This window comes from Apis dorsata, unplaced genomic scaffold (assembly GCF_000469605.1).
Source record: "Apis dorsata unplaced genomic scaffold, Apis dorsata 1.3 scaffold_60, whole genome shotgun sequence".
In the NCBI taxonomy this organism is placed as follows: domain Eukaryota; kingdom Metazoa; phylum Arthropoda; class Insecta; order Hymenoptera; family Apidae; genus Apis; species Apis dorsata.
This window is the reverse complement of record NW_006263360.1, coordinates 231858-241522: the sequence shown is the minus strand read 5'-3', so window position 1 is coordinate 241522 and position 9665 is coordinate 231858. Positions and strand designations below refer to the sequence as shown.

General features: G+C 33.1%; 1 protein-coding gene across 3 annotated transcripts in view; it reads right to left on the bottom strand.

The window, feature by feature from the left end:
- The window catches only part of LOC102674064 (myb-like protein D), a 16409-nt gene that overhangs the window by 3896 nt on the left and 2848 nt on the right, over nt 1–9665 (bottom strand). The window contains exon 2 of one of the 3 annotated variants that reach the window (XM_031515279.1): nt 6443–6604. The exons of the other annotated variants lie outside the window; for them this stretch is intronic. The gene's annotated coding sequence lies outside the window, so the exon portion shown is untranslated. The remainder of the gene's footprint in view (nt 1–6442; nt 6605–9665) is intronic. 3 annotated transcript variants of the gene reach the window in all.

Here is a 9665-nt window from a genome sequence, read left to right as displayed (position 1 = left end):
CTCTCTCTCTCTCTCTCTCTCTCTCTCTCTCTCTCTCTCTCTCTCTCTCTTTCTCTCTCTCTCGTTCATTCTTTCTCTGTTTTCTCTCAATTCTCTATCCTCCTCAATTAACTCGTTCTATCTCTATCTAGTTCAAGACTCGAAGGAACTCGGTTCGTTGTAGTATTCGATCCTTCTTCGTTCACAGTTCTCGCCTTCATTTCATCATCGTGTTTTTTTATTTATTAGAAACCTAATCTTTCTCCGATCAATTATTATCTATTCTCATTCATTTTTTTTTTTTTTTTTACTTTTGTTATGTCATCTTTAATTTTAAATTGATTTTTCTAATGAAACTATGATTTCTGTGTAATATATATATATTATTAATGTTTGTACAATTTTGTTATTATCAATATCTTCATTTTCTTTTTTTCTTCCCGTGTATTTAATATTTCTTTACCGAGAATTTTCATCCTCTTCTATTGCACGTTTCTTTTCAATCTCTGTTGCCTCGACGAGCTCAAGAAACAAAGCTCGAACGTGGCCTAACGAACAAACTAAGTATTTAACTCGAGTTCATATGTAAAATACAAAATTCTTCAAACTATTGCTAAAGTAACCAAATTATCATCAACGATATTAACGAATTGTACAATTTCTTGCGAGTGAAATAATGAAATCGTTATCGTACCGCGAAATTGAAGGAGGATCTTTTAAATCAGGAAAAATTAAATTAATATTAAATTTGAACGTAGTAAAATTACGTAGAAATTGTCTTTGGTCGAATCGAAATTGAATCGAAATGAATCGTTTCAAAAATGCTTTCTGTACAAAGTGAAAGAACTGGGCGGTTGAATTATCGGCCGTGATGAAAAGAAAAGAAATGAAAAGAAAAACAAACAGAGAACTGACCCTGCTCGATGTAACTCCCATCGTAGAGTGGCCTTTACGCGCACGAGACATTCAAGTCTACGTGACTGAACGATATTCTTAGACGTGGAAGTGTAATGGAACTTTGCTCGATATATACTTATATACGCAGCGGCTCGCGGGTTAAAGAAGCTTCTAAAACCAACACCCACATTCCTATTAATAATTTCTGCGCGCGTTTTGGAATAAATATACAAAAATCGAAATATTTATCCAGAAAGAAAAAATTACAAATGAAGAATGTTACTTTCTCATAAGTGGAGAAGTCGGATGCATGACAAGTTGATGTAAATACTGCGATCCATTTATAAACATATTATGAACGTTTACATTGAAATGTTTGGAATTCCATAAAATCTAAAATATAATTGTGTATACGATATATTTGAGAAATTCCTTGAACTAAAAACGAATTGTTATTTTTATCATTTTTATTATTATTTTCTTGTTGAAGAATCGGATTAATTTATATTGCGTATTTGAAGCATTTCCAATATATACTATGTCAAATAAATAAATATGGAAAAATACTTAAAGAAAAAGATCAATCCGAAGAAAAAAAACGTTAAAGAAATTTTGCAGTGAAAGAATTTCAGCCGCGAAGCAATATATTATGCTGAAATGTTCGCGGACTGCTAACAAAATTTCCACATATCTCGCGGTTCTGAAGCTAGACTAGTTGGTCGATGAGAAAATGGAGCTGGGAAATGGGAAAAGAAGATGAGCAACGTCAGACATAGGTCATCGACCTGTCGAGAGCAACAAACGGCAGCATTTATAAAACGATAAGTTAATCTCTCTGAATGAGAGTTATTTCGAGGAAAAAATTTTAGTTAAAAATTCTGACCGAACAGATTTATTACAGCGTTTATATCTCTTTGAAACGTCCATTCAAAACTCTTCTTGCAAATTAGCGTAAAAATATAGTTAAAAAATGAATTCTTTTGTATATGCAAATGAAAAATGTTAATTTTACTTAATTATACAAGATATCTTATTGAGGAGATACGCATTATACATGATAATGTTCAAATCGTTTGCCTTTTTTTAACGCGTCAAAGATAAATTAATTTCTGAATGGAAATTCCTGGGAAGAGGAGGGGGGAAAAGAGGAGAAATCATGAAAGAGACAGAAAGAAAAACGAGGCAGACACGTTTGACGCAATCAGACGCGATGGGCGCCACATGTCGAGTGCATCGAACATTTTAGGTAACATAACAGACTTCAAAATCGACGAGATTAAAACGGTCAAGGACCCAAGATTATTATGCATCGAGGTCATAAGGGTAAAAAAATCGATTTCTCTGAAATAACTCATCTCAATTCTCATTTTTAAAATTATTTTATCATTAATCGATGACGTTTCACAGAAGGAAAAACAACTAAAAACAAATTTGATTAAGGATGGAGCATGGGTTAAATTAATGGGGTAAATATCTCGAGTCTTAATCGTTAATAAATATAATCTTGGCCGCTCTTCCGATGCCTCTGGTAAAAAGAAAGATATAAGTGGAAATACAATCTTGAAAAAAAAAAAATGCTTGCTTGCGTAATAATAACATCAAGTATCAAATAATCGTTCCACTAACAGTTGAACAACAGAAAGAATTCGACGATTAATCACCGTATGTTTTAAGAAATAAATATACTAGTGTGTGCAGAGATATAACGTGGGCATAAATTATCATATTATATATAGCGGAACAAATGATGCCACGATAACATTTTTTATGTTACCGACATTCTGCATTCGAAACATTTTTAACTTTTCGCTAGATTGAATTTACAATCTATATATTCTTTTAGACATTATACATTTACTGTTATACCGATAAAGAAGATAAAAAATTAGAAGATAAAATTAAGAATGAGGAATAATTTTACAATTATTTCTGAATGTCTAAAGTGGAATTTCAAAAAAAATGTAAAAAATCCATAGCAGATTGATTAAGACTAAATCTGCAGAATAGCGTATTTATAATTTTATGCGTGGCCATTTGCGGTAAAAGAAGGGTCCTCGAAAATTGTATCTTGTTCGTGCAACAGGATAATCTTTCTCCCTCGTTGCCTCTTAAAGCTCAAGTTCCGAGAAGGGTCCTCCAGCGATAGACGATCCTAAGACCCTGGAGCTATTCAACCTGAAATCCTTCGCAGGTCATAAAGGGCTCCCTCTATATAGCTACCTCTATTTCTTTCTAGTCAAACGATCCACAAGATTTTTCTTTGAAGAGTTAACCTATCTCAGCCGATTTACGAAGATCTTCCAACTTCTCTAAAATTAATCGAGTTTTATTAAGTTTCGTTCGTTTTTGAACGTTTCCTGCAATCCTTTCGTAAATGAACATGGACGTAACTTGAAAGAGGAAACTTTCTAAAAATGATTATGATCCAACCTTCCGCAAAGGTAATGAGGACTATTACGCATCGTCTACTTGGCAATAAAATAAATGTTTCTAAGTATCCATTTTCCAATAGTCAAGATCAACAAGATTTTCTCTTAAGAAAATTATCCATCTTTCTTTGATCATAATAAATTAATCTGGAATCAAAGCAACTATTGAACTACAAATGTTGGAAAAAAAAAAAAAAAAAAAGAAAACAAAATTTTCCATGTAATCTTCATTAATTAAAGTGTGCATATAGGGTGCATATATTTGCACGTTTAGAAGGAAGATAATAGTCCCGTAGATAGGGTGTAAATGTGCAGCGTTGGTGGTTAAAGGGTTAAAAGAGCGGCAGCGACGTTGGAACGACGTAACAACGCTATAAAACTCAACTCGAGCACGATAACTCCTCCGCGTTACAACAATCGACGAGATTTCCCTTTCACCAGGCTTTCGTAACTGTGTGTGCGTGTATACAGGCGCAGCTGTGTGTTGCTTGGAACACACCTGACGAAATGTCTGTGGCAAGACGATGCAATTGATAAACCGAAGGGAGTGGGGGCAGCAGGAAGATGATCCGAGGGGAAGATCTGGTATTTCTCCCTCTGGAAAACTCATGAATTACGAAGCTTGTTGTCAGCCTAGTTTTATACTTGATTCGACTCCTCTGTAATCTGCAAAAAAACACCAATATAAGAAACCGGGCTCTCATAAATAAGTTATAGAATAAATAGAAGAAAAAAAAAAAAAAGGTGTATAGTGTATTGTTTGAATTCGACTAGTTTGAATTCGACTAGTCGAGAACGAGTTTGATGAACTTCTTTTGGAACTGAAACCAGTATCGGTAAAAAGAAGTCAATGTCTAACCATACAGGTGGAGAAGAGAGAAAGATATCTTTCCGAAAAGGATTTCTCCAAAAACAGTTTCCTGTTAGTGATATAAGAAACTGGTTGGGCAAATATTGACCTTAAGATGTAAACGTGCCGTCGACGAGATACATATTTCTTATCGCAGAAAGCGGCCATAACTACGCGGCTTAATCGTAAGAATATCATAAATATTCCGCGAAACGTTTTCATCACGATAAAATGTAACAAATAAATTGCATTAGATATTAAAAAAATATTTTAAATAACGCGCGAAAATTTTTCTAATAATATTCGAGCATCGTATCAGAGAAAAATGATTTTTAATATTCAACGATATTCCCTTTAACGAAATATTTTTCGAATTTTTCGAACGCGAATAAAATGGATTAAAGCGGAAAATAATTTTTATAAATATTGAGAGGAGGCAAAGTCGGCCAATTGACGGTGTAGGCTTGCGTGCACGTAAAACGGCGGGATTCTTTGTGATCGCTTCTCGAGAACCGGTTTGAATCGTGCAGAAGAGGGCTTATGAAGTGAGTCGAATGTGAATCGTGTTCGTCTAATAAATGAACTTTTGTCGACCAGTTCGATAACAACGATGTACGAGTTTTCAGTCTGATGTGACAAACCGATAATATATATATAATATAATATATTAATTATATTGCACACACAGAATTTTCAAAATTTCAATTAATAATTTTTTTACAAATTTTTTGTAACATTTTACGTAACATCAAATTATAAATAAATTTAAACTAAGACAAACTGTATGTTTTTCGATAGATTATATATATTTGCGGGCAAGTTTTACGATCGGTCAATGCGAGGATAGCGTGATTATTAATTTATGAAATATACGGCTTTACAATGCAACGATTCGCGATATAAAATCAAATAATCTATAGTGCACAAATCATTTTACTATTCTAATCTTCTTCGTCCATTCCTTTTTTAATATTCTTTCATTATATTTTATATGTATCACAAATTTTATTAATCGTATCTTTTATATTATTATTACTTCAATTCGTATTTTGTCTATTCTACTAATGGTAGAATATTTCAAAGATATCGTTTCTCTCTCTGTCAATAAGTTTGTTCGAACGAAAAGACGTGTATTAACATCATCTATAAATTTACAATGCCAAATACAGTTCGGCATGTTTTTATTCTTGCCTGGTATTACTTCACAACGGCAGCCAGCTGCCGAGAACAGTCAATTTCATTACGTGTCGTCGAACTCTGCAGCTGTATTTTCTTGCACGCTCTCGCGCCCTTCTCATCGAGCTTTCTCCCCTTGCTGTTAGCGAAAATTCGACCTTCAACTTTTCCATCCTAATCTTTATCAATCTTTAAACTTTGTTCTCAATGATGAAAATGATCAAAGAAAAATTATTAATTTATGATAAAAAAATATATATATATATAAAATATATAAAATATATATATGCATAAATTACAAGACAAAGTAGTAAAGATCGAGAAAAAAGAATATACCAGAATGTTAGTGAAACGAAGAAAGTCTCAAAGTGTTTTTGAATTATTGATATGAAATTTTGGAACATGTGCCTTTCCCAAACAATTTTTCAAACCGAATACCGAGAAAAATTACGATCTTTGAACGTTAAAACAGATTAATAAGAATTCTAAATCAGCGTGTTCTCGAAAGCAAATGTATTTTCTTTGGACGAAGGAATACAATTCGGCAAAAAGGATTAAAAAATTCGCGAGCTGATTTTTGTGGTATTTGCAGAGGTACAGGTGTAAAGGCTGGCTATCCCTTTGTTCTCGAAACTACCATTACAGACAGGTAAGAAAAGAGTCGAAGCGTGTCGGACGGCGGAAGTCTTTCCTGGCAGGTAGCTACGAATTTTTAGCACTGGTTCAATTCCTCGGGCTTTCTCATGCTTCGATACCCCATCCTTTCTCTCTATTATTCTTTATTAATTTTTTCCTCTACATCTCCTCACCCGTAATGCGATCTGTAATCTTCTTATCGATGAACTTAAAATCACTTTGAGGGAAAGAAATTTGATATTATGTGTATAGTAAGCAAAAGAATTTTTCTTTTCTAATAGAAAACAGCAGTGAATGGGGAAAATTGATACTTGACTAAATATTCCACAAAAAAACGAAACCTCGACCTTTTAACGTTGTGTATTGGAAGGAATACAAGTGTGTAAAGCTTGTACACGTCGAACGTCAGTTTCACGGCCGTGAAAACGCAAGACATCTCACGGGTCGGATCTTTTCCCATGGCCGCGGTGCTTACCGGCTACTTCCTCAACGGGCCACACTTCCGCCGATAATGTTCATGACCTGGACTCCCCGAGTCTCGACGACGTTACATTTTTTTCTCTCCTCTCCGCCGTTGTATGCAAATAGGTCACGCAATTTCTCTCCCCTTCTCATATGCGTCTGTGCAACGATGACCCTGATGGAATTATTATTCGAATAAGTTTCGAAACATGTGTTTAAAAGGATAGAAAAATGATTTAAAAATGCTTCGAGCTCAGCTATTACTATCCGAAGCTTCGAAATGTTTATGGAGCAACATTTGTATGAGAGATTTTATTGCGACATCAAAATAATATGGAATGGCTAGCAAGTTAATAATATTCTTTGACCAATAAGCAAATATCGACGTTGGAATGGGGAAAGGATTCATCAACGAATCGCATTGTTTCAACCAAGTAATTTCGCCTTTTTTTTTTTTTATGATCTTTCCATCAATCAACGCGAGAATCTTTTCAAGGAAAAGAGTTTTTAATTCGTATGCTTATACCGATGATCTTTAGATAATTTTAAAAAATAAGGTATCGACTAAAGGTCATCAATTAAATAATCCATAAGTATTTCTTTCTAATGATCTTCAAATTAATCGATTACTAAGACGCTTAATAAAACGTTTGAGAAAGTGATGCTCTTTTCTTCGAGCTCTCTATTCTATTATATAAGATATAAAAAATTTAAACAAGGCTATATAAAGTGGGAACACTGCTACTAATACGTGAACAAGTATTATGCATAGTTTCAATAATGTTTTCGGTCATACAGTTGAAATATATACATTTTTGGCTCGATTATTTTGGCATATTTTATAATGAAAGGATACATAGTGGAAAAAATATAATGAGAGATCGTTTGGGTCTAGCTTACCAGGTGCTTACAAAAATACCTCTAAGTTAGGTATCGAAATTTTTAATCTCCGAAATTACCGTTGAAATTTTTCTATTTCCTCGAGCAATGGGATTTCGTTTCGTGATTGTCGACGAACAACGTGACGAGAATATTACTTGAAGAAATGAACAAAAGTATTTGGAATTCTTATGTGAAAATTATCATAAACAATTTTCTTATTACTCAGAGATTCATTTAATTCGAATTCAATATTATGAAAATTATAAATATGTGGATTTTAAATATGAATCATTAAACGAAACTTATTGAAAAATAATAAATGTGAATATTCATAGGATATAGTTTAAAGATTATTATATAAAAATATTTTATTATAAAAAGATTATATATAAAAAGAGAAAAATGTGAAAAGAAATTACAAAATAATTCATACGAAAATATTTGATATACGTTAAACAAATTATATGAATAAACTATTACAAATAGCGCGAGGCAACGAAGAACATTGGTTTCCGGTGACATCATTTTCAAGGCTGTGAAATAAATACACGCAAATGCATGCTTGATATCGAGTGAAACAACATGAAAGTGTTTTAAAGAACGAAGATATATCGAAGATGTATACCGAACTGACCACGTGTTTCCTGATACAATTTTCGCGCTATAAAGTTAGAAGAAACGAGAGCACAGCTGGCTTCTTTTTCCTCTTGGCTCTAGAGACTAACCAACGAGGTCAATCAGACTAGTAAAAAGAGAGTAACGCGAAAAACTTTACACCGAGACGAGAAGATGAACTGCTTCCTTCTGCGCAACATAATCTTCGCTTTCCTTATCTATCTGCAAAAAAGATATCATCTTCTAAACAACTAAATCATCGTTTGGTTAATATTAATACTTATGTTCAAGATATTTAAATTATTCCACTTTTTTTTTAACTTTTTGCATTGATTATATTTTATTATATAATTATAACAATTTATCTTCCATAAGAAGATCGGTAATAATATAAATGTTGAGTCAACAATTAAAAAAAATTTAATTGCTTTTTTTTTTTTTATTTTCTCTAACCAATCGAAATTTTTTCTCTATTTATTAAAAACTACATATTACTTAAATTAAAATAAAAAAAATTAAAGAGAAAATAAACAAATATTGGGTGTTTTTCGCGAATGTTTGTCGACAATTCTAAATAATATCAAGATTAATCACAGAGTGAATTTGGTTGGTATTAAAATGGAGGGGCGTATCCGAGTGCATAGAGAGAGAGCCCATAGTCTGGATCTTGCGATGGACCAACCGTAGAGATACGTATAGCTGTGTGCTCTCCTCTCCTACCCGCGCTTTTCGCCGAGTATCGATCTGATATCCCTGCCGCCAGTCGACCAGTGTTTGCGAGAGAGCTACGAGCGTGTCTGCACCCCCCTATCCCTACCACCGTGTGCGTGTGCACGCTTACAAATGAACGATGAAGTTGGTAGTAGTGGTGGTATGGCTCGGTTCTTGCCTGCTGCAAGACAGTTTGAAAATGCATCAAGCCAGTCTTTCTTTAGATACATTTTTTACTTTTGTTAATTGTCCATTTGATTTTAATTATTGACCGAACTTCCTACGAGAGATTGATTGAAAGTAAATTATAATGTAATTTTTCATTTATTCTTATACGTTATAATATTACGAAGAGATTTATTAATAGTTCGAATATTGGTTAGAAATAGACGTCTGCGCGGTTGGAAATCCAATTTCGTAGTATGTACGTCATATCGTTTTGCACATCGACAGAAAAACAGATCGAACGCGGGAACGTCATGTACACGTGGACGTGTACCAATGGCAAATTGGCGCGAAAAAATATCATTCTTACATTTATTGTTGCAATTATGATTACAGTTAATCTTTTCTTAATCTTACAGATGGTTAAAAAAAAATATTGAATACTGAAGAACATTAAATAGAATAAAAAATAGTAATGGAAAATAATAATACTAATTATATAAATGATGTGACAAATCGATTTTCGATATAAACTTTAAGCTTCGATATAAACTTAATTTAATCGAATTACTTTCTATTTTACTTTCACCGAAGAGAACCGATTTAGTTTTCTGAAAAATTTTGCATGTTACGTCGAATGGCACGCAATCTGCATTCGACAAAACGAATTTCTCTATACATTTGCGACTTACAAGTTGTTGTGTGTCATAATACCAATAGTTACCGAAACGCAAGATCGATCCTTGATTTCGATTAAATAATGATTAGAAGAGATATAAGGACGCTGAAAATCAAAATATTCGAATGAGCAAATATCTCACATTGATAATATTTGACCGTTTTTTCATAATATTTACCAAAGG